The sequence below is a fragment of the Lepidochelys olivacea genome (assembly GCF_965140295.1).
Source record: "Lepidochelys olivacea isolate rLepOli2 genome assembly, chromosome: 14".
Lineage (NCBI taxonomy): Eukaryota > Metazoa > Chordata > Testudines > Cheloniidae > Lepidochelys > Lepidochelys olivacea.
Genome location: NC_140424.1, coordinates 35738010 through 35763080, shown reverse-complemented (window position 1 = coordinate 35763080; position 25071 = coordinate 35738010). Strand labels below are relative to the sequence as shown.

Genomic DNA, 25071 nt, shown 5'->3' with positions numbered 1-25071 from the left:
ACGTTCATTAAAGGATCCCAATCGAATGGGATTCTGAACTATTCCACGGGGATCAGCACCACTTACATTGAAACACCCATGTGGGGCTCAGTGAGCTGGGCTTGGAGCGCTGACATTTGTAACTTGGCAAGAAAAAACTAACAGAAAGTAGGAGGAGAGAGGGGATTTCTTCGGTTCCAGTTCTGCCCCCGCCCCAGTCTGTGCATGCCCCTTCCCCTCCCCATCTAGATGAGTAGGAGCTGCAAATGGGAAAGTAGTGATAATGGAGAGGTTAGCAATTACCTTATCTACTGTGTGGTCATGCACCAGCAAAACCACTCCACGAGGGGCGGGGCGTAGCTCCCAGTGCTGGGAGCCTGTCTACACTGGCAAGTTACTGCGCTGAAACTTGCTGCGTTCAGCCGGAGGGTGGATCTACACTGCACACTTCTATCGGTATAACTACATCCCACGCTCGGGGGTGTGGGAAATCCTGACCCACGAGCAACTCAGTGATACCGACCTAGCTCTCGGGGAGGTGGAGTACCTACCCCAATGGGAGAGGCTCTCCTGTCAGTGTAGGTAACATCTCCACTAAGCACTCCAGCGGCGCATCTGCACGGTGCAGCTGCAATGCTGTAGGTGTAGACAGGCCCTGAGATCCTGCTACAGGGACAGGGCAATAAACTCTCTATTGTAGTACAAGCGCTCAGCTGTAGGTTTTCCTCTGATCACAAGGGGCAGAAATTGGCCTTCAGTGATCTGGGCATTTCTAGCAATGCTGGGGTTTTCAAAGCTGCCTAAGGGATCTGAATACTCAATTTTTGTTTAAATTAATGGGCACTGAGTGTGCAAACCCCCAAGGCAGCTGTGAAAGTCCCAGCCAGGGTTTTCTCGCCTGAAGTGCTGTGTGGGAATTTACAAGTATCTGAAGAATTGGGAAGGGGAAATATCTGTTACAACCATTTCCCACTGAGGACGGAAGCGGGTAATTCAGAGAAGCAGAAAGGAGCTGTGCTTTGTACTTGTGAAAGTTGGAACTGGGTGTTGTACCTTTACAGCTGTCACCAGTAACCCTTCTGCCTGTTGGAACTGGCAGCAACAAGGGCCGAGTTCAATACCTAGGGGTTTCCCTTCAACAACACAACACCAAACCAGCTTGAGCCCCCACCCAGTGACCTGGGACAATTATATACCATGCTCTGGGTGTCTCTAAGAGGCAATACTTTCTCTCTTGCAAGCACAAAGTCTCAGTGTAGAAAGAAACTTAATAAAAGGTGGGAAATAACCCAGCATTAATTTGGGAATACACCACAAACAGAGTTCATAAACATAAACAATGAGCCAAGGACTCAAGCAGTGTCCTTTTTCCCTCAGGTTCTTCAGTCCAGCAACCAAATGTCCCTTTAACATGCCCATCCCTTCTCTGCACCCCACTCACAGTTGTTGTTGTGGGTCAGTGCAGACCCAGAGTCCAGAGGTGCATCTGCAGAGTTCACCTCCCACCCTGGGTGGAGAGGGGGTAAGCAGGCATATTAGGAGCTCTGCTGCCCAGCAATTGCTTGCCACTCCTCGTCGCCAGCCACCGTGCTGGCTGATCACTGTGCCTCTTCACCAGCTACCCTGACAGACAATTGGCCCTCTGCTTCTCTTCCCCAGCCACCCTGCTGGCCAATTGCTATACCAATCCACCAGGATGTTTTCAGGTCCCCACACACTTAGCACAACTCTCATGATTTCAGCTGTTAGAGTGTGGGAGCCTCACTGGCTGGTGCACACTAGGCAATCTCTTACATCAGAGACACTGTCCCAAAGCAGGTCTAACAGTTAGACCTAAATATCAGTGATTTCAGCTCTGGGGTGTATAACAAAACTCTCAATTGACTCCAAATTAACTTTGTTATTACACAGCAGACAAAAAGGATCAAATAGCTGGCTGGCCAGCCTCACTAGGCTTTGGAGCCCATGTCCACTGCCTAGCGAGTGCCATTTAGTTGAGGGTGAGTCCTTCAATCAGTTATGCCACGTACAGTTCTGCTGCCCTTGCTTCACACACCAAGGATAACAACCCTTTATTACTCCTGCCCCAATAACAAGGAGATGTGGGATCCCACATAGAATCATAGAATCTCAGGGTTGGAAGGGACCTCAGAAGGTCATCTAGTCCAACCCCCTGTTCAAAGCAGGACCAATCCCCAACTAAATCAGTCAGCCAAAAGTGATCATTTGGGCAAGCAATCCCATCATGTTGAGCACCTAGGCAGGGTGGGTGTGGAGGGCAGAGAGGCCCTGTGACCAGAATATATGGGGCTGCCCTTGCCCTCGCCCTCACGCCCCATGGCCAGAGTCAATATGGCTGCCCCTATCCTCAGGGCAGCGAGGCCTAGCAGCGAAAGTCAATCAATCTGGGGCTTTAACACCCAATGGCTCTAGCTTCCAGTAGCAGTGCCCAATAGTCACCATCTCAGACAGTAGCACCCAATCCCTGGGGTGGCCCCTGCACCCAGTGGTAGGCACGGGAAGGGGTAGGGGGACCCAGATCCACCCTGCTCCACTGGGTCCCAACCCAGGGCCCTATGAAACCAGTAGCCCTGGTTTCAGATTCAGGTTCCAACCTCAACAAATAATCTTCCTGGGCTGCTTCCCACCCATGATTCCAGTGATGGCATTTCCTCCACCAGCAGCAGCTGTCTGTCTTCCTCTGTCTCCGCAGTCAACCGGGGTCCTGCCGTGGGCTCGGTGTGTTCAGCTGCCACAGTCTGCAGCTCTAGCAGCTTCCTGGCAGGAGCTCAGAGTGTGCGTATGCTCTCTTCCGCTGTTAGCCCAGACTGGGCTGAACTGCTCCCTTGTATATCCAGCATCCAGTTGGAGCGTGTCCAGGAGGGGCGAGGATGCATGGCCTCTTGCACCCATAGGCTGTGTTCAACCCTTGTTGGACCAGTGCACGGTTGATAGGCCCCATCACACAGGGATTCACTCATTTTCAGTCATATGTAACATTTGTCTGTGTCCAGAGAAAGCTATGTGGGGTTCATTTCCAAGCACTAAAAAAATCAGAAAAATTAACTGTCACTGTCTTGTTCCCTGGGCCTTTCAGAGAATTCTCCGCACTAGCTGCCCTGGTGAGCTGTGGCTAGGATGCTGTAGTAACACAAACACACTCAGGACTTGCACAGCTGGTCTGAGATGCTGCTCACACTGGGTCACAAGACGGTCTCGCTCAGGCTGTGCTCAGCAGTGACTGGCAGACATGACGCTGCCTCAATTTCCAGCAGTGTTGTTACCTCAGGGCTGATGCACCAAGTGGATGAGCTCCAAGTAGGAAAGAGCTGATCTTAGAGGCGATGCCTGTAGGGGCCCATCCACACACCCCTCCCTAGTTCATGCTGACCCAAGCATCCAGCTAAAGAAAAGACCCCTCCACACGATTCTTAGCTGGGGCACCCCATCTACCCAGGCCCTAGAAGGAGCTTTTCCCAGATATCACTAGGATCAGGGAATAGGCATGACCCTAGTGATACATGGCCAGCAGTTGACCTATGATGGAGCCAATCAGACCCTGTCCCTTAACCAGCTCAGGTCAATGCCCCATTCCCATCCTTCACTTTCCTCCCCCATCCCCACAGTCAGGAGCTGGGGAGAACTGGGGCCGCCCAGGGGATGGGCGCAGAGGGGAGCAGACAGAGAACTGGATAAAAAAAGAGACCTTCTCTCCTCTTCCCCCGCAACAGTCAGATCAGACGGGAGTGCGACGAGGCCCAGGAAGCGGGGATGGCTCCTAGGGGAGACACTTAGAGCAGCTCCTAGAGGTGATGGTCAGTGGGGGAGGGAAGTGAGGGATGGTCAGTGCAGGAATGTTGAGACAGATCTGTCTTTGTGTCCTGTCAGTCTGTCTGCCTCACTTTCATAGTTACAGCACAATTATATTAATATCTGGAACTGCACCATAAACATGATGGTGAAATCTCACCTCTCGCCCTTTTCTCCCTCTAGAGATTCTGCGATCTGATATGGAGAGCGAGAAAGGTCAGTGTTTGGATCCCATTACACTAGCTGACAGTAGAGTTATCCCCATAAACACAACAGGGTGAAATCTCGCCATTATTAATTAATGATTGGAACAATTTCCCAAGGGCCGTGGTGGATTCTCCAGCACTGGCAGTTTGTAAATCAAGATTGGATGTTTTTCTAAACAATCTGCTGTAGAAATTATTGTGGGGAAGCCCCCTGGCTTGTGTTATGCAGAGGTCAGACTAGGTGATCACAATGGTCCCTTCTGGCCTTGGAATCTGTGAATTGATGAATCACCTCTCGCCCTGTTCTCTCTCTAGAGACTTTGCTGTCTGAATGGGAAGGAGAGAAAGGTCAGTGTCTGGGCCAGTTACAAAATTAACATTATCCCCATTAAGACTACAGGGGGAAGTCTCACCTCTCCCTCTTTTCTCCCTCTAGAGGCTCTGCGATCTGAGATGAAGAGGCAGAAAGGTCAGTGTCTGGGACCAATGGGATGTGTTGAAGATTTCATGTCAAGTCAGTCAAGTCAGCTCAGTCCAGCCAACTTAACTCAATTGAAAGCCACATTTACTGCCAGTGGAGTCACAGTTTAACACCTTTAGCTCAATTTTAGCAAGTGGAGTTACAGCCTGTTTGAATGAGTGACAAGGAATGTCTCCATATGGGCACCAGAGCCCCAAGCAGGGAGCTCAAGGCTGCTCACACCGACACAAAGAGGCTCTGAAGGGTGAAGGGCCCATTTGTCCTAATAAACCCCATGGAAATTACAGAAATGGCACCTTGAGCCCAGGGCCCTGAATACAACAGCCCAACTTGGTCAGTCTCATTGCTGGAGACTGTGGGTACATATACAGTGCAAAAACCCACCTGTGGCTGCGAGTCTCAGAGCCTGGGTAAACTGACTGGGGCTTGTGCTGCAGGGCTAAATCTAGCAGTGTAGCCGTTCCCACTGGGACTGGAGCCCAGGCTCTGAGACCCTCCCCCATCGCTGGGTTTCAGAACCCAGGTGCCAGCCCAAGCAGAAACTTCTACACTGATATTTTCAGCCCTGTAGTGCGAATGCTGCAAGCCCGAGTCAGTTTGCCCCAGGCTCAGACCCACTGACACAAGGTTTTCTGCAATGTAGATGAACCCGGAGAGACTTGTCCAGTATTTGACAGGATCCCTCACCCGGGAACCCGCTGTGTTCTGACCCTTCTGTGCCCATGTAATATGGGGGGGGGGAAGGGATTTTACCCTCAGTAACCACGCACACCCACAACCTCAGCTCCACCCTGCAGTGACTCCATACAATAACCATACAGGTCTGATCAGTGCAGAGCAGTGTGTGTGGTTCTACATTAAATGAAACTGATTTTTAAAGGCACACAATGTTTTTCAGTTTCCCCCTCGTGATCTTACTACAGGGCAGAGTTAAGGTTGTTTAGATGTCTTAGCTGCATTTCTAGACCATAGATTTCTTTTATAATTTAACCATAATTTGTATTTCCTGGGTGTATAACACTTGGTTTGGGAATAATTAAAAGATTCCTCCTGTAATGTGTTTTACCCTAAGTTACAAGTATGTTCTCTCAGCCTTAGCTCCACATTAATGTAGTTTTTATCTGGGAATTGCACTGTGCATTACGGCCCGGATCTACAAAGAAACCCCAGACATAAGCCTCTCAATCCTAGTTTTAGGCACCATGGTCCACAAAACCCCACTTGGTTGAAACCCAACCCTGTAGGCACCTAAACTCACTCGGGGCATTAATCTCTGGTGTAAAAGTTCTCTCAGTGTCTAAGTTTCTGCCTCTGGGCACATGGAGCACACAGGTGCCCAGATATCTACAGCAAGGCAACCATCTCCCACCTGTGCTCCTGGAGACACATAAACTGAGGGGAGGAGCATCTAGCTCACTTGTGGGGCCTGATCCAGTAGATGTGCTCAGAGGCTACCCACCACCACACAGAACGAGGTGGGAAAGGGAGAGGTTGTGAGCCTCCTTTGTAACATTTAGCCCAGGGGTTAGGGTACCCACCTGGGCTGTGGGAGACTCTGGTTCAAGTCCCACATATCTGCCAGATAAGGAGAAGGCATTTAAACAAGTATCTTCTACCTCTCAGGAGAATGCTCTAATCACTGGGCTATGGGACATTCTGATGTGAAGCTCCCTTTGTCTCTTTTCAGAGTAACAGCCGTGTTAGTCTGTATTCGCAAAAAGAAAAGGAGGACTTGTGGCACCTTAGAGACTAACCAATTTATTTGAGCATAAGCTTTTGTGAGCTACAGCTCACTTCTGCATCCGATGAAGTGAGCTGTAGCTCACAAAAGCTTATGCTCAAATAAATTGGTTAGTCTCTAAGGTGCCACAAGTCCTCCTTTTCTTTTTGTCTCTTTTGTTACACTTTAATTAAACATTAACTCAGAATCACTCTATAACACCTCTCTACCCTTCGGCCATCTTGCGTGGCGCATGGCCAGTGCCTTCCTCTGTCTCTCAGACACACAGAGATGCCTAATTTGCCTGGTTCCAGAAGAGGGGCTCCTGGCTGTGGATCACTAGCAGAGAGAGGCACCAAATTCAGGAGAGGGGTGGGGCTTAGAACATACCCCTCTTGTCGGCCTCTCCCATTGGCTGGCTTACATGGCTTCTAACACACTAGGTTCTGTGGATCCCATTCTAAGTCGCCTGCTTCTCCCCATTCAGTGTATCGGGAGCTCTGAGATGCCTTTGGGGTTACACGAGTTCTAAATCGCTGCAACCTGCTCACAGTGTGAGAACCTTGTCTGTGCCCACCCAGGGAAACTCTCCCAAAGCTACTGGCTACAGGCAACACGAGGTGCTGTGCTCCGGGCTCCATGAGCCCCACTGTGTCTCTCTGCAGGCTAGCAATTCACACCCCGGCTTTGTTACACCCCTTTGCCCAGTCCCCTGTCTCCTCCTGGACACCAGCAATGCACCCCCGCTTACTGGCTTCACCTTGGTTCAACACACTCCTTTGCACCAGGCACTTAGACACTTCTACAGTAAAACAAAACTGAAGTTTAATTAATAGAGCCTAAGACAGGGACTCAACTAAAAGCAAGTGTAGATTTGGAAACATAAAGTTACAGGTATAAGAAACACAATCTATAGCCTATACTTGTTCACAGGTTATCCTGTCTAACAGGGTATTTCTCACCCACTGGACAGTTCTATTCACAGTGGCTGCGAGAAAGCTGGTGCAGGGAATGGAGTTACAAATTTCCAACCTTTCACACAGTGAGGCTGAGGTTTTCGAAGCTGCCTCAGAGATCTGGATGCCCATCCAAATTCCTGTTTAAAACCTTGTTAAAACTTTGTTTTCATGTTTTTGTTACAATCAGACATGAACAGGGCTCTTTTCCATGTCCTAGGATGTCCTGCAGGTGTCTTCCTGCTCCCTGAAGCTCTCCTTAGCTGAGGGACTTGCTGGCCAGGCTTTTGTGAGGACAAGGCGATCTTTAAGCCGTCACCTGATCCCTGGGCCCAACTTCCCTTAAAAGACCAGACACCCTGTGACACTTAGTCTCACCCATCTTCACACTTTCCATCCCCAACCCCAGTTCCCTCTCTACTTATTGTCCCTTCTGCCTTCCATCTCTAAGCTCAGTGAACACTCTGTCTACAATCGCTGTCTGGAGTTCCTCTCCTCCAATTCCATCCTAGACCTGCTCCAATCCAGCCTCTGTCCCCTGCACTCCCCTGAAACCGCTCTCGCCAAAGTTTCTAATGACCTTCCTGGCCAGCTCCTATGGCTTCTATGTGATCCTCATTCTCCTTGCGCTAGCTTCATGCTCCTCCTTCTGACACCACTGACCAGACCACTCGTCTCCATTAAATCCTTGGCTTTCACAGCTCCCTCCTCTCCTAGTTCTCTTCTTGCCTTTCTAATCACTTCTTCGGTGTCTGTTTTGTTGGGTTGGTCTCTTCCTGTCTCCCTCTTTCAGAGAACATCCCTCCCCCAGAGCCCAGTGCTTGGCCCCCTGCTCTCCTTTCTCCACACCCTGCCTCTAGTAGCTCCTATCTACACACATGACTTCAGATACCACCTCTGTGCCAATGTCTCTCAAACTGTTTCTCCACTAAAGACTGTTCCCACATCTCAACCTATCTGACATCTCCTCATCAATGTCCAGAGGGCAACTTAGGTTCAACAGCTGAGTGTTTAATCTCTTCTGCACCCCTCAGAGCCCTCCTCACTTCCTAGCTTCTTCATCTCTTTGGATAACACCATGAGCCCTCCCAGAGGCAGGGGGCTGGGGCTGCCCTCCCTCCCTCCCTCCCATCCTGCCCACTGGTCTGCCCCGAGCTAGGTACCAGGATCTCTGCCCCTCCTGTGGTCCAGAGATTGTAGCCCTGAGGTGGGGTGTGAGGCTTGAGCTGACTGGAAGGAGCCCAGAGTGGAGTGGGAGGCCTGGGGTCTGAGCCCTGCTTGAGGTGGCTCCTTATGGGAGGGGACCGGGGCTATTTCCCCTGCCCTGGCTGGGAGAACCACTCCATGATGTTGGCCTGAGTTGGGAGTTGAGTGGGAGGGGCAGAAAAAAACTGTCCGGTATTTTTGAAATACAGTGTTGGCCACCCTAACAACACCTCCATCTGCCCAGTCACTCGGGCCAGAAATCTGGGCATCGTCTCTGACTCAGCCTCTCGCTGGGCCCGCACGTCCTGACCTCACCCCAGTCTCCCTGCTCCTGCCTGTATAACACGTCACAGATACAGCCTCTTGTGTCCGTCTCAACAGCCCAGACTCTTGTTCATCTCACACCTCCACTGCTGTGATCGCCTCCTGTCCTGCCTTCATGCCAGCCGCTTTGTCCCCTCAGCTGCATCCAAAGCACGGCTGCTAGGCTCAGCCCTCAGGCTCGTCTCTCCTACCACATCCTCCACTTAGTTCCACTGAGGCCCCCTCCAGCACAAGCTCCTTGTCTTTGCCTTTAGGTCCCTCACCAGTTAGTCCCACCCTGTCTGAGCAATTGGCGCCACCTTCCCTCTGCCAGTGATGGCAGCCTGCAGAGCCGGTTCTAGGGGTGGGCGCATGGGGCCGGGTCACCCTCGGCACCACTTCCAGGGGGAGCTGTACTGCTGCTGGGCTTTTTTTTTTTTCCTCCTGGCAGCCTAGGTAGGGTGACCAGGTAGCAAGCGTGAAAAATAAGGACTTTTTTTTTTGCAGTAGGGTGTATAGTTGCATATATAAAACAAAGCCCCTCGTATTGGGACGGTACTGATAATATTGGGGTCCCCCCAGCCTGGGTCACCCGCCTGTCTGCTTCTCCCTTAAAAACCTCAGTGTTTTCTCCGCCTCCCTTTCCATGTACAGAAAAACACCCCCTCAGTATTAGTAAAGCTGCCCCCTTCTCCTCTCTTTAATCCCTCCTCCAAACCCAGCTGTGCTGTGGCCCCTGGAATCTCTCCTGGCTGGCACTGGGCACCTGGTGAGCTGGGCTTTGGTTTGTTTTTATCATTATCAACCCCTCCCAACCCCTTCACCCCACTTGCCTATTTCATCCCCCTGTTGTACCCTGTCTGCCATGCAGAGGGTGAGCTCCCTGGGCCAGGGACTGTCGCTTTATTAGATGCAGTTTGTGCGGATAGAAGGGGGACAGTGGGTGCGTATGGGAGCCATAGAAGAGGCTGTGGTTTTAGTCATGGCAGGATATAATGAGGGCCTGAGAGAGAGATTGTGCTGCAAGGATGGAGAGAAAAGGGCAGATACTGGAGATAACACCCAAGAAGCAGCAGCAGTGTTTGGAAATGGCCTGGGCGTGCAGAGGGAGGAACCAAAAATAACCACAAAGTTGTGGGCACTGAGATTTGGCCAGGGTGATCACTAGGGACCCCAGTGAGAGTGGAGTGGGAAAAGTCAGACTGGAAGGGATCTAGGACAGCTGGAGACACAAGCATTGTTTGCAGACTGGGTTCACTGAGTTCAGAGACAAAAGGGAGGAGGGAGAAGGGGCAGCAGTTAGAGGGTTGGGTGGGGAAAAGGCGGTTTGTGGATAAAGTTAGACATGGGCATAAATATTTGCAGGGTCAGGCCCCAAGACTGTAAACTCTTTGGAGTAGGGATTATGTCTCTTATAGTCTGGCGTGTGTGCACAGGTCTAGTGCTGTGGGCAGGGCCTTTAGCGGCTGTAGCCCAGGGCCCCGGGCTAAGCATGGGTGGGGGGGCCGGGCTGCAGCCACTAAAGCTCCTCAGTGTTGCATTCTTGGCCAGTTCTGCCTGGCGGGGGGTGGGGGGAAGCGGCTCCGTGCACTGCTGACCCTTTCCTCCCGCACCCGCCCCGGGCTGGAGCCCTGTCCCAATGCTTCGTTCGCTCCGCCCCCGCCGCTCCCATTGGCTGGGATCCATTGGCAGGTGTCTCCCCCCTCCCCCCCCCCGAAGCAAGCGGGAGCGCCAGGTAAGCGCCCCGCATGTCAGCCCTCTCCTACACCCTACCGCCCTCACAGGCCCCGCACTCCCACCCCCCCAGCCTGCTCCTGCACCCTACATCCCTTCCTCCCTCCCAGACCCCGTACCCCCACCCAGCTCCTACACCCTCCCTCCCAGACCCCACACTCCCACCCCTCAGCCTGCTTCTGCACCCTCCCTTCCTCCCTCCCAGACCTTGCATCCCCCCAGCCCACTCCTGCACCCTCTCTCCCTCCCAGAGCCCCCAGCCCCAGCCTTCTCCTGCACCTTACCTGCCGCCCAGACCGCTCCCCGGCAGCTGCCTCCCACACACTGAACCCTGCATTTTTGGCCCAACCCTGGAGCCTAGGGGGCCCCACAAAATCGACTAGCCCCAGGCCCCCAGAAGAGTTAATCCAGCCCTGGCTGTGGGGCCTGGCCCTGAGTGTGTGCGTACAGGACCCAGCTCAGCGGGGCCCGGCCCTGAGTGTGTGTGTGTACAGGACCTAGCGCAGTGGGGCCCAGCCTGGAGTGTGTGCGTACAGGACCTAGCACAGTGGGGCCTGGTGCTGTGTGTGTACAGGACCTAGCGCAGTGGGGCCCAGCCTGGAGTGTGTGCGTACAGGACCTAGCGCAGTGGGGCCCAGCTCTGAGTGTGACTTCTAGGTGCAACTGGAGTGCAAATAACAATGTGGAGTGGGGCAGAAGACTGGCCATGGGATATGCAGGTATGGCATCAGGTGGGGCTTAAAGGTAGGGTTGCCAGCCCTCCAGGATTGGCCTGAAGTCTCCAGGAATTAAAGATCAATCTTTAATTAAAGATTGTCATGTGATGACATCTCCAGGAATACATCCAACCAAAACTGGCAACCCCACTTAAAGGTGTGTCCGTCGGTGCAGAGGACCAGGGATGAAGAGAGGCAGGTGGGGAGGGTTTCGGGGATCAATATGGGAGGGACAGGGAGTAGTGATGTAGAGCCAGGAAGCTCTGCTCTCTGGTCCAGGTTTACCTGTGCAGTGTTTGAGGTGTATAACATAGTACATGTAACAGCTGCAGTAGGACAGGTTGGGTCCCTGCCTCCATAAGAAGCCGGCTCCTGTGCTGTGCTCTGCTTAGCATCTTATGGACAAATCTTGCAAAACATTCGTATCAGCAGTGAGGGAGATGTTGGTTTTCGCTTGACTATTGCCCATTCAGTTTTGAGACACAACGTTAACTCAGGATGTCTTTGACTTTCCAGGGGAATACGAGGCAGTGAAAGGTATGTGTGTTTTTACAAGTTTTGATTATGCTTTAAATTGGAAGAGGAACACTCAGAGCTGCGTGTGCAAAGATGTGTTAGTGTAAAAAATTAATGTGTTACAGGTAAGGTACACGACAAGAGGATATCCAGATATTACCCAGACATAATGGATGAAAAATTTGTGGTATTGAAATATGAATATTAACTACAGTTGCCAACTGAACTGAAACACAGAGAGACTCAGTGACTTGCCCAAGGTCACACGGGCAGCCTGTGGTGAAGCTGGGCCTAGATCTGTTGGTTCCTAGGACAGCACTTTAATCATGGAGGGAGTTTGTTCTGGGTATAGGGGGAGCTGGTGGGAGAAGGAACAAAGTGAGCATGGGGGTGAGTGGGGCTGGTAGTGCGGGAGCAGCAGGGGGTGAGAGGTGAGCAAGGCAGAGCCTGGGAGGGGAGGGCAGTGGGTGGGAGGCATCCAGGGTGGTGAGGAGGAGGAGTTGGATGGCAACGATCAGAACAGAATTGCAGAGCAAGGCGAGAGTCAGGAAGGCCAGATGCTCTTTCCAGACACCAACCTAGGCTCTGGTTCGTTTCATCCCTGCTCCCCTCGCCACCTCTGCTCCCCTCCCCCCTTGCTGCCCCCGCCCTGTGCAGTCTGTGTCCATTGAACCTGGTCACAGATGGGTCTGGGCCATTTCATGTCCCTGAGCCTGTAGGGAGCCCGAGCCTCCGATCATCACCTCCTTCTCACATCCCCCTCCCACACTCCCTCAGCTGGCTCAGGGTGGCCCTGCAAACACCCCACCTCAGTTTACCCTCTTCACACTCCTTACATTACTCCACACAGCCCAAAAGGTCAGAGACAAAAGTCCCCTGCTGAGGTCTGTTTTCAGTCCACATAAACCCCAAAATAAAATCTTTTCCTTTGCTCTGCTCCAGCTCTGACTCTCACTCCAGCTCCTCACTCTCCTCGAGTCAGGAGTCCCTCAGCCCCCCGATTCCCAGAGCTGGGCTTGGTTCTGTCTTCCTCATGGAATCAGGAGCCCCCAGCCCTTCTTCCCATAGCCAGGCTTGGTTCAATCTCCCTCATGGAATCAGGGGCCCCCATAGCTGGGTTCAGGTCAGGCTGTACCTTGATTCCCTGCAGCTCTCAGCCTTAGGGCTCTGTCCTGCTGTAGCCTGTCATTGTCACCTCCAGGTGCTCTTCTCCCTCAGGGGAGCCCCTCTCTCTGGGGGCATCCCCTCCAAGCTCCTTGCTCTGTGAGCTCTCCTGGGATCCCTTCTCCTCAGCAGCTTCCTGTCTCTAAGACCCTTCAGCTGAGCCCTGGTAACCCTTTATCAAGCTCATTAGCTGTTTGGCTGCCAACCAGCCACCTAGAGATTTAATTACTTCCAGGTGGGGCTGGGTTGGCTGCTTCTCCCTCACAGGAGCCTGTCATAGGTAGGCTGGGCCCTGACTCCCCTTAAAGGGCCAGCCCCCCCATGACATCCCTTCCCCCCACAAAGCCAACCTGTACCCAAAGGAAGGCTTGACCATGGCTCACACTTGGTTATTGTCTGCACCCAGAGGGGTACTTCCTGCCCTGCTGCCACAAGGAAATCTGCAAAGCCCTTGGCCACTGAAGTGTAAAGAGACTACGAGTTGTCCCCGCAATGTTCTGTGTAGCTCATGTGACAGGCAAAATCCTCCATAGTCTACAGCGTAGTTCAGAACTTGTACCCCCTGTAAGGGCATGTCTACACTGCAAACTTACGTTAACCTATGTTAGGTCGCCTTACAGCCACAGCAGTCATTACTGGGGTAGGTGTTGTCCACACTGCCCTCCTTTTCTCAGCTGTGTCCAGCTCCCCGCCAGGAGCCCAGCTGCCCCATGGGGATCTTGGGCAGCCACCCACATTTCTCACCTCCTTTAGCAGGGAGCTAGGATTGAGGGCAGATGGACTTCAGCTGAAGCCCATCATGGGTCTGGGCTTTCTTGATAATTTCACAGCTCCAGCATGGAGCCATGAAATTAACGACAGCTAACAGCTGACATAAGTAAGGCAGTGTCTACACCAACACTGCATCACCCTAACTACACCGACATTAGTCCTATGCCTCCTGTGCAGGTGGAGTCATTATGTTGGTGTAGTGCAGCACTTACATCAGTGGGAGCAAGGCTGTCATGTGTACACTGACATAATTAGGTCAACGTAAGCTGCCTTATGTCAGACTGACTCTGTAGTGTAGACCAGACCTAAGTCAGGCCCTCTGGCCATCACAGAGATAGTCAAAGCACTGACCTTTCACCACTGGTGTCATGCTCCTGTGCCAGATATGGACTGGCCACAGCGCTTTCCTCTGAGCCAGATACACACCAGCTGTGTTCAGTGTAAGATCAATTAATGCTCTGCCAGGTCTGACTGAGGATTGTTTAAAAAAGGTATTTAGCACACAGCAGCACCTAGTGGCTGAACAGTATAATACAGTTTAGCATTCCATTACATCTTCCCCTTTAAATCCTACATTCCTACCGTTGCCAGTATTTACACTATCACACTGTATTTGGAGTGCAGTATGGATCAGTCTGTCAGGTGTCTCTGAATGGTCCTGGTCTTCTAATTACATGACCCGAATATGTAACAGATTGGTCCTCTGAGTGTTCGTTAGTTGCAGTGACTGACTATGGTCGGTCTGGAATCCTTGAGTCGTCTTCTTGCTCTGCATCCACCATCTGTAGAGTTTGCTCTGTCGATTGTTCTTTCTGAAGAACCAACTGTAGATATTGACAGTTTCTGCTGAGCTCTCCTCTGTCAGTCTCGACCACATACAACCTGGGTGCTGAATTATTTTCCTTTACGACAGCTGGAGTATTCCATTCTTTTTCTCCATCCAGTTTGACACAAACACCGTCACCAGGTTCTAGACCTGGTAGGTCTCTGAGTGATGTCCTTTGTAAAAGTGTTCCTAAGCTCTTTTTATCTGATTTGGCTACTCCCTACATTGGGAGGGCAGTTCTGAGTTGTCTTCCCATCTGGAATTGTGCTGCACTGTATCCAGGAGCTGCTATTGGTGTAGATCTGTAGCTCAGAAGAGCAAAGAATGGATCTTTCTGCTGTAGGATATTCTTGGCTGTCTGTACATTGGCTTGGCTTCTCCATTCGCATGTGAGTAATATGGGCTGCTAGTAATATGAGGAAGACCATATTTTATTTGGATAAATTAAATTCTGCTGCAGTGAATTGTGGTCCATGCTCTGTCACAAGTTTTTCTGGAACCCTGTGCACTTCAGTTGCTCTAGAACACTCTGGTGTGTTACGTCTTTCAAGTACACTATTTCTATATACCTGGAAAAATAATCCACAACTACCAAGTAATGAGGTCCCCTGAATTCACATAAATCTGCAGCGAGTCTCTTCCAAGGTCTCTTTCATTCAGACTAGCTTCTTTGCATCATTAATTACTACTGGCCATATCTTTTTTCCTGCTGCCTTCAGCAAAGGAGCTCTGGGAGCCCATTTTGAATCCTCCTCCACCCACATGACTGTGTGTAATGTTATCAGCTGGAAAAGCACCTTCCTGCTCCTCCCCTGGGGAGATGTCTTTTCCTTTAGGATGGACTTCTTTATGGCCCAGCTCTGGTTCAGGCTTTGTGGTGCTCTTCCAGGCCCCTGCAGGGGAAAGGTCCCCTGTCTCTTACCTTCTTATTTCAGCTTCCTCTTGGATGTAGGGTGACCAGATATCCCGATTTTATAGGGACAGTCCCAATATTTGGGGCTTTTTCTTATATAGATGCCTATTGCCCCCCACCCCCTGTCCCAATTTTTTACATTTGCTATCTGGTCACCCTACTTGGATGTGTGTTTTTATGTTATTAACGTGGTTGCTTTTCCCTTTAGAAACCAGAATCTCCACCTCAGACAGCCCATCTTCCACCCGATGGTCCTGTACCGCTGGACCCACAACAGTGCTGACCTTGTCTCCAGCTGGCTGGCATAGCTCACTGCCCAGCTACTCTGTTTTCTGGAGATGACTTGTCTTCTCTCTCTCTGGCATAATTTTATCTCTTTCCACAAGGCCTCTGGGCTCTCCTACTTTGTATGTGTCTCAGAACCAGGCTTCATTCCACACTCGATCTTACGCTGATTCTGGAGCTTCGTCAGCTCCTTCCGCAACAACAAACACTGCTGTTCCCTGGTTACCTTCCAGTGCTGAGACGGGCTAGCTCCTGCTCCCGCTAGATGGCTTGGGCTGAGATCTAGTCCCTTGGGCAGCGCATCTCCTCTAGCTCCTCCTCAGCCTTGGGCCTGGAGGGTGCTCAGCTGTGCGAGGCCTTCTGCCCTGCTCCCCTCAACTGCAGCAACCTTTTCTCCTAGCTCTCTCCAGTTCATTAGTGGGTGGGGTTGCTGGGTCGCTGTAGAGGACACGGCCACTAGTGCAGCTTCCCTTTTAGCCAGCACCTCTGTATCTGTGCCTGTCGACATCCAGCCCTTCAGCGCGAGATCCACTTGTTCCCCTAAAAACCTCCAAGGACACCCGCAGCATCACTGCACTCCCCTGTGTAAATGCAGCCTCCTGGTGATTTACTGCTGGGCTCTCTCTTATTGCACACACCAGAGACCTCAGCCTGTACCTCTGCCTTCTCCTGAGCCCTCAGCTTTAGTCTGTCTAGTTCTTTAACTTCTTTCAGAATCTGTTCCTTTTCCTCTATTCGGAAACGTCTACATTGGAGCTAAGAGGTGTGATTCCCAGCTCATGTAGACGTAGCTGAACTAGGACTTAACAATAGCCGTGTGGCCAGGATGGCGCAGGTGGCAGCTTCAGCTACTTGCCTGAGTACAAACCCGCCCAGCCCCCTTGGTATGTACTCAGGCAGCTGACCGGAGCTGCCCATCCTTGCCGGGCTACACTGCTACCTTCAGCATGCTAGCCTGAGCAGAGTTAGTGCAGGTACATTTACATGAGCTGGGAATCTCACCTCCCCGCTCAGTTGCAGACATACCCTCAGTCTCACCTTCTCCAATTTTCTTCCTTCTAAGTGGTGTGGCAGGCTCATGTGTCCCAGAAAACCCTCCTCTAGTTTCCCAGCCACACCACTCACATCCTGCAGCCCTTTCTGGTCCCCTCCTTCCAAGGCCTAGGGCTTGTTCAAGCCCTTCCCATTTTGGATCCTGGGTAACTTTCCTCTTGCATGGCTCATTTTCTACCTTGGCTGCCTGCAGCTTGGCTGTCTTGAGACTGTTGTTCTCCATCTCCCTGTTGCTTTGCATCTCCCTTGGCTAAAGTATTCTGGTTTTCAGGTGCCGCTTCTCCTCTAGGGACTGGACTTCTTGACCAGGGGTATTGGCAATCCCAACTGCCACTTCCTCCCTGTGGTCTGCTGTCTGGTGCTTGGTACATTCAGCAGCTATGAGTTTCTCCTGAATATCAATAATCTCACCAGTCCTTGGCTCACATGGGTGCTGGAGCTTTATCTCCAATGGCTGGGCTTCTTGGGAGCTAGAGCAGAATTTCTTCTGCCAAACGCCCTGTTCCTTTTTCAGTGCATTGACCCATTTGCTCTCTGCAGCCACAATCTGGTGGCTTCTCCCCTTCTCTGTGAGTAGCTCCTTCTGCCTCTCCTCTGGTCACTGGGCTTACTCCCGTTGCTTGGCCAGTTTCAGTAAGAAAACCCGCACCTGGGCCTGCAAATTACAGAGCTGTTCAATAGCCCTCTCAGAGCTCTAGTCACACCCCTCTCCTGGGACCACCAGAAATGCTGAATCACATTTAGCTTCTGCCCCAGCTCCCCTGGCCCAGAGAGTCTGCTGTCCACTACGCTGCTGGTTGGATCATTTTCCAAGGGAGTCCTTTCAGTTTCTTGGGGGAAGCTGCTCAAACACCCCCAATTCTCAAGCTTTGAATCTGGGAGTGAGGCTAAGGTATCTCTAGTAAGCAGAGGGACGTCTGAAACCCATGGCTGTCCTCTCCTTCTGATGCTTATACCCCAGGGCCTGCTTTCTTAGCTACCCATTTTACCCAGTACTAGAAACTCTTCCTGCCCCATAGCGACATCCCCTCTTCCCAAAATCCAAAGTTCTTGTAGTGCAGCATCTTTTTACGTGTCCCTTTTCCCTGTAGTCAAAACAAATCAACCCTGGGAGAGGATCACTTTTTCCAGCCCAAAATGGGGTTCCCACAGTCCTGGGCCTGACCTCCCCACGGCAGGGTGTCTTTAATAATCTGGGACTCCCCTGTTCCCTAAGTGTTCTGGGAAATCAGGTCAGAGTAACCATCCTTGCTCCTGAAGGCAGCCCCATCTTATGTGCCCGTCCTGCCCACAGTCAGTGCACAGTATTGGACCAGCCCTGTCTTCGGTGGGTCAGGGTGACTCTTTCCAGTCACTGGTCCTCTGCAGTACGTCATTGTGGGTGCCTGGAACACCCTTGGCTGTTGCTGGCCCTCCAGACATCAGCTTGGGAGAGTGAATGTCCCACAGTCATGGAAGATGTCTGTGCCGTGCTGCTCTGTCAGCCCTCCTGGGCGAGTCTCAGAGCCGCGGTGACAGACTTTGGCTCTTGCAGTTTGTACTACAGCAGTAAACACAGCTGTGTAGATGTTGTGTCTGGGGCTGGAGCTTGGGTTTGAAGCCCCTCCTGCTACCTGGGCTTAAGAGCCCGAAATTCAGACTGAGCCAGAAGGTCTGTACGGCTGTTTTTAGCGCCATAGCAGGAGCCCCAGAAACCTCAGTCTGTGGACCGAGCTCGCTGCTGCGGGCTGTGTAGACGATCCCAAAGTGTCTCCAGAGTCTGGGTTTGAAAGTTCCCAGTGTGTCTGACACAGGGCCAGTTAATGAGAGTGAGGGGGGTGGCTGGTGCTGTCGTTAGATGGAGACACCTGAGCCTTGGGGCTCTGAGACGGTCTCTGGGACCATTATCCACTCTGGGAGACACCTAGGTGCATCTACAGAGAGTCTGTGCCACTCGCAGAGTCCATGGGACAAATCTCTCCAGTCAGAGAGTTCAGGCTGGAGCCAAGTCTCCATTTTCAGCCTGATGTAGGGGTGAGATCAGGGTCTGGAGGGGGGCATTTTTCTACCTAGGGCAAATTTAACAGCAGCTCTGGAGTGTTTCATAGCTGATGCCCTGAGCATGGCCTGCCCATAACTGTGTGTTTCTGGGGATATTGACAGTCACTCACTGCAAGTCTCTGGAGTTTGGACTCCTAAGTCGCTCAGACAGGTTTGAAGTGGGGCTGGGAGAAATGTTTTGGAGAAATAGTTTATATTTTTGGTTCGATTGAAACTCTTCCTGAATCCATGTTGAGTTTGCTAACTAGTTTCAATGAACAGAAAAAGGTGCCCCTTGTGTGATGTGGGGTGGGAATTGGAATGTGGGTCTCCTCCCCTCAGGTGAGGGCTGGAACCGCTGGGCTCTGGGTGTCTGACGTGGGGCTACCTCAAGCTCTCCTGCTGAAGACACCCCCCTGTGTCTAAACACTGCCATGGGCCCTGGTCCAGAGCGTGGGAGTGAGAATGACTCTGCAGCTCAGTGGGTCGGACCCTACCTTGGAGCCCAGAGTCCAGCTGCCCTGCTCCAGTGATCCTGTAATTACTAACCCATAACCCCAATGAGGAGAGGGGTTACTGCCTCTTGCACAGCAGTGTCTCAGGCCATGTCTGCCGGGGTTTCCTTGCACCGATGTAGCTGCCCCGGTGCAAACCCCTAGTGCAGACGCGCTGCGCAGGTATGGATTGGGACTGGCACCCGATGTACCTTCTCCCAGATGGAGGGGGCAGAAAGTGAGGAAATCCCCCCTCCAAAGCAACAGAGATTCCCTGGGGTCTGCCCCTTCCCTCATATGCCTCTGCCTCCCAGGTGCCTGTGACTGCACAGTACCACTTGGCCCTTGCCTCTATTCATCCATAACCACAGTGAGGGGAGGGGTTACGGCAGGGGATGGCCACCGACATAGCCCAGCCAGCCTCCTCTGACTTTAGCGCAGGCAGGAAGGGGTTAAGCCCTAAGGATGCATTGTGCACCAGGGCCCAGGGAACTTGATTGCAAGGGCTTCAGCGAATGGGGCCAGAGAGGTGGCTCAGCAGGGGAGGGTGCCTAGGGGATGGAGTCGCTCTGCACTCCCTGGGGGCAGGAACCTACCCTGGGGGCTGCTGTGGAGCCTGCAGGTTTGGGGCGTGATCAGGCTGGAAATCACCCCCACCCCCACTATCACCCCCAGAGCTTAGCTGAGGAGAGGCTTCCTTGTCCCAGTGCTGGGGGCGAGGGGGGGGTTGACACATGCAGAGCTCGGCTCCTCTTGGCCAGTGCCCTGGGCTGGAGGGTCTTGGGCGTTCCCAGAGTGCTGGCCCAGCCAGAGGCAGTGGGGGAAGGAAAGAGCCTGCTGGTGATGCGGCTGGTGAGCTGCTGAGTGCTCAGATCAGGGGCAGGTTCTTCACACAGTGCTGGGAGCAGGATGTGCCCCACTGGGGGGCAGCAGATACGGAGGAGCAGTGAGGCTGGGGGCGGGGGAAGGGGCAAAGCAGGGAGAGGGGGAGCACGTGAAGGGCCGAGGGGTGGGAAGCAGGGGCAACATGTAACCGGCTGCCACCTGGTGCCTGCCTGCACTCACCAGCCACCGCAGCTTGCAGCGAGCAGCCAGCGCTGGCCGGAAACGGGCCAGGGGCAGGGCCTTGCTGGCTGAGAGCTGGCACGCAATGGGGGCTGCGCTGGTGGACCAGCAGGGGGAGAGTCCGGCCCTGCGTTCTGCATCTTCGCCCCGCCACCAGCCTTGCAAACCCACCCCCATCGTCAGCCACTGGCCGCCTCCTCCTCACCGCTGGTGGGTGGGCGTCTGGTGAGCAGGGATCTGGCCAGCAGCAGGACCCGTCAGAACTGATGGGGGCAGAGACAGAAAATACGGGACAATTTGCCCATTTTGAAGAAAAAGTCGGGACACCGGCAGGAGGGCTTAAATACAGGACTGTCCCTTTAAAAAAGGGATGTCTGGTCACCCTCCCCCCTGAGGGGAGTCAGGGCCCGTCTGCCTGTGAGGAGACAATGAGCCGGGAAAGGGCAGGGGGAGCGGGGGTGGGGAGGGGAAGGGGACAGGCTGATGCTGGGAGGGGAAAGGGGAGGGGCAGGTGATAGGAGCAGAAGGGGGAGGAGAAGAAGGGAGGGGCAGGCACAAGGGCAATGGGGGGGCAAGAGGAGTGGACACCAGGAGGTGGAAGGGATGAGGAGTGGGGCAGGTGCCAGGACCATGGGTGCGGGGGAGCGAATGGGCAGGCACCAGGAACAAGGACCTGGGGATTACAGTGGACGAGAAGCTGGATAGGGGTCAGCAGGGTGCCCTCATTGCCAAGAAGGCCAACGGCATATTGGGCTGCATTAGTAGGAGCATTGCCAGCAGATCGAGGGAAGTGATCGTTCCCCTCTATTCGACATTGGTGAGGCTTCATCTGGAGTATTGTGTCCAGTTTTGGTTCCCCACATTACAGAAGAGATGTGGACAAATTGGAGAGAGTCCAGTGGAGGGCAACGAAAATGATTAGGGGGTTGGGGCACATGAGTTACAAGGAGAGGCTGAGGGAACTGCGGTTATTTAGTCTACAGAAGAGTGGGGAGTGGGGATTTGATAGCAGCCTTTAACTACTGAAGGGGGGTTCCAAAGAGGATGGAGCTAGGCTGTTCTCAGTGGTGGGAGATAACAGAACAAGAAGCAGTGGTCTCAAGTTGCAGTGGGGGAGGTCTAGGTTGGATACCAGGAAACACTATTTTACTAGGAGGGTGGTGAAGCACTGAAACGGGTTATCTAGGGAGGTGGTGGAATCTCCATCCTTAGAGGTTTTTAAGGCCTGGCTTGACAAAGCCCTGGCTGGGATGATTTACTTGGTGTTGGTCCTGCTTTGAGTGGGGATTGGACTAGATGACCTCCTGAGGTCTCTTCCAACGCTGATATTCTATGATTCTATGGCACGGAGTGAGGCAGGAGCCTGGGGGCAGAGGGACTGGCTGGGGCAGAGGGGCTGGCTGGGGCAGGGGCAGTCACCAGTGGGTGGAGGAAGGTGAGAGGAGGGGCAGGGGGAAGAATGGAATGATGGGAGGGGTGGGCACTGGGGGTGGGGGTTAAGGGGGAAAAGGAGGGGCAGGCATCAGGGCCATAGAGTATGCATGAGGGGCAGGACGGGAGATGAGGGGAGGGGTGGGCTCAAGGGGCAAAAGGGGGGCAGGAGAAGGGACGGGAACTGGGGCTCAGAGGAGGGGGAGAGGGAAGGGCCTCGCACCAGGGGACACAAGGGGTGGACAGAGGGGCAGGCACTGGGAAGGCAGAGGGTGGGTAGAAGGAGGGGCTGTCACCAAAGAAAAGGAGGGTGTGGGGGAAGGCGCAGGTGACAAGGGGAGAAAGTGGGGTGAGGTGCAGGGCGGGTGCCAGAGGGCCGTGAGGGGTGGGGCAGACCCCAGGGGGCAACAAGGGAGCAAAGGAAAGGGACAGTCATAAAAGTGGAGAAGGGCATGAGGGGAGGGTGCCAGGAAGACAGAGGGGGGCGAGGGAAGGGGCAGGCACCAGGAGGGATGTGGGGACTGAGCAGAGGGGCAGATGCAGGGAGAGGAGAGTGGAGGGGCACCAGGGGGCAGATTGGGGGCAAGGGAACAGGTGAGCACAGGGGGGCAGAGAGAGGGGTGTGGAAATGTGGGCACCAGGGGGGCAGAAGGAGGATGAGGGGAGGGGTGAGCACCAGTAGGGCAGAGATGGAGTGATAAAAAGGGCTTACACCAGGGGTTCAAAGGGGGGAAGGGAAGGGGACTTGTACCAGGCAGGCAGGCAGAGCAGGTAAAGGAAGGGGCAGGCACCATGGAGGCAGATGGGGGCAATGGTAGAGATGTGACTCAGGGGGGCAGAGGAAGAGTGAAGGGCAGGGCTGGCACCAGGGCACTAGAGGGGGGTGAGGGATGCTGGTGTCAGGGGGGCAGAGGGTGAGGGGAGGGGCGGGGGGAGAACTAAGGGGAAGGTGCCGGGGGAGGGGGTGCGAGGGAAGGGGCAGGCACCGTGGGGAGCGACGGGAATGCAGGTTAATTTCCCTTTGATCCCAGTGACCAGCCCCTGCCCCTGGCACTGACTGTGACTCTCTCCCCAGTGGACGTGACTCTGGATCCAGACACGGCAAATCCCAACCTCGTCCTGTCTGAGGATCGGAAACGTGTGAGACACGGAAACTGGGATCCGCCCAACAAGTCTGAGGGATTCGATCATTATATCTGTGTCCTGGGCGCTGAGGGGTTCACGGGCGGGAGGCGTTACTGGGAGGTGGGAGGCAAGACAGGCTGGTACCTGGGGGTTTGTAGGGAATCTGTGAGCAGGAAGGGGAAGGTCACACTCAGACCTGAGGATGGATACTGGGTCGTGTGGCTGAGGGGTGGGGTATACCAGGTCCTCACCTCCCCCTCGACTTCCCTCCCAGTGAGCATCAGGCCCGGCCGGGTGGGGATTTTCCTGGACTATGAGGTGGGCGAGGTCTCGTTTTACAATGTGACTGACAGGTCCCGTCTCTTCAGTTTCACTGACACCTTCTCCGGGACGCTCCGCCCTTATTTCAGGCCTGGTTACTATGTTTCGGGTACAAACGCGGCTCCCCTGAAAATCTGCCCGGTCCCAGCTCAGGCCGGGGGGAATCTCGGTCCCTGACAGTGACCCCCACAGCACAGACTGGCCCCTCCCAGCGCTGCTGCTCCTCCAGCTCCCAGTGGTGGGGCCAGTCACTGCAGGCAACTGGACTTTTTGTGCTGACTGGACGCTGCCAGTTTCCCTTTTCAACTGGAGGTTCCAATCAAGAACCGGACACCTGGCAACCCCCGCCCAGGCTGGGTGAATAGGTCCCACTTGCTGGAAGGAGCCAGACAGATTCCCCCCTCCCCGTGTTTGCTCCATCCCTGGCACAGGATGATGCTGGTAAGAAATACTGCCAGACAGCTAGTGGTTTTTGCTGCCCTCATCTTTCCCTGTCCTCTGTCCCAGGGGTAGGAGATGGTGACAGATGGAAATTATTCACTCCTGTCAGAATATTCTACCCCTGTGAAATCTCAATGTAAAATATGAAAGATAAAAGATTATTCTAATTTAGAAAATGTTTTTATTGTCACAAGGTGTAAATGCAAGAACATTTTCATTGACATTTCAACAGCATTTCAAAAACAAGCGTCTAAACATATTTTTAGAAATGGAATTATTTACATTAATTTTTTTAATTCTTCCCTCAAATCTATATTGAAGTTTAACTTCTCTAAATAGTATAATTTGTATTTCAGCTGTGGAATTTCAAGAAATCCAAAATATTTATCTTAACAAAAAAAATTATTAAATTGTCAGACTGGGTTGTTCAGTTACAATGTACATGTGTCGTAAACATCACAACTACACACATGTGCAGCTGCTCTCGCTCTCTTTCCCTCTCTTTATTGTCTTGACTGGTTCTCTCTGGAAGGCAGAGCACATACACCCACCCTCTGCACTACACCTTTGACAGTTAATTGGTGAAAAAATGATAGAATTAATTAAGCAATATATTTAAGTTAACTCACACAAGATTATAAAATAGTCTTTGAACTTCTGTTAGTATTAATTCATGTGATTTTTAACTTTCTAGCTTCATATAATCTGTAATCAAGATATGACATTTCCTTTCTTGTTCTCACATCAATTAAGAAAAAACGGTCCCGAACCTCAAATGCTATCTTCCTGTATATAGAAATCTCTTCTACAATATCCTTTTCTAAGTTTATTTTTCTTTAGAACTATTATTTGCAGGCAATGTACTGTCAGTGTCCACTGTTGATTTCAATGTACTGATGGGCTCTTCGTGTTCTTGGTTCTAAGAATGAAACAAATGTCGTTTGGTAAAGAAACAGACAGGGTTGTATTCCTTTATTGAATTATCATAAATTAAGTTAATTGTATTAAAGACACTGGCACTTGATGACATATAACTTGAAATTTGGTGATGCTTTATTAGGAAACCTTTCTTCTCGGCCCTAAATCAGTTGAAAGGGTGATATTTTTGTTGTCATGTGAGGTTTAGAGTACAAAGAAATAAAGTTGCTCCAGGAAATTCATCTCAGTTCCTCTGGGTTCTGTCTACCACCTTCAGGAATGCTCTGTAAAAATAGTGACTGATTGGCCTAATTCCTTCAAATTAGCCATTGAACCTAATTTCTTCAAGAGCTAGCTGAGCAGAGTATGAGGGGAGGCACATCACATGGCATTGCTTGGACTACTTTTTGTTTTAAACGTGATGCGTTATGAACATTTTCAATGTAATAATTCATTTTGAAAATTTATTCATAATATGCCATTCATGTCAGAGTGCCCTAAACTTACTTTGATTATTTGAAAATAAATACCCTAAAGTTATCTTTTGATGGATTCATTTGTGTTTTTATCCAGTCTGCTAGTGTCTAGGTGGCATGGGCTGCTGAAGTTGTGTTTTTC

At 52.3% G+C, this 25071-nt stretch overlaps 1 pseudogene across 1 annotated transcript in view; it reads left to right on the top strand.

Annotated features, from left to right (window-relative positions):
* The window catches only part of LOC311530275 (butyrophilin subfamily 1 member A1-like), a 52641-nt pseudogene extending 29370 nt beyond the window's left edge, over positions 1-23271 (top strand). Inside the window, exons 5-8 of the transcript in view lie at positions 3973-4005; positions 4311-4343; positions 4432-4468; positions 22680-23271. The product of the transcript in view is annotated as a butyrophilin subfamily 1 member A1-like (transcript). The remainder of the gene's footprint in view (positions 1-3972; positions 4006-4310; positions 4344-4431; positions 4469-22679) is intronic.
* The last annotated feature ends 1800 nt before the right edge of the window (positions 23272-25071 follow it).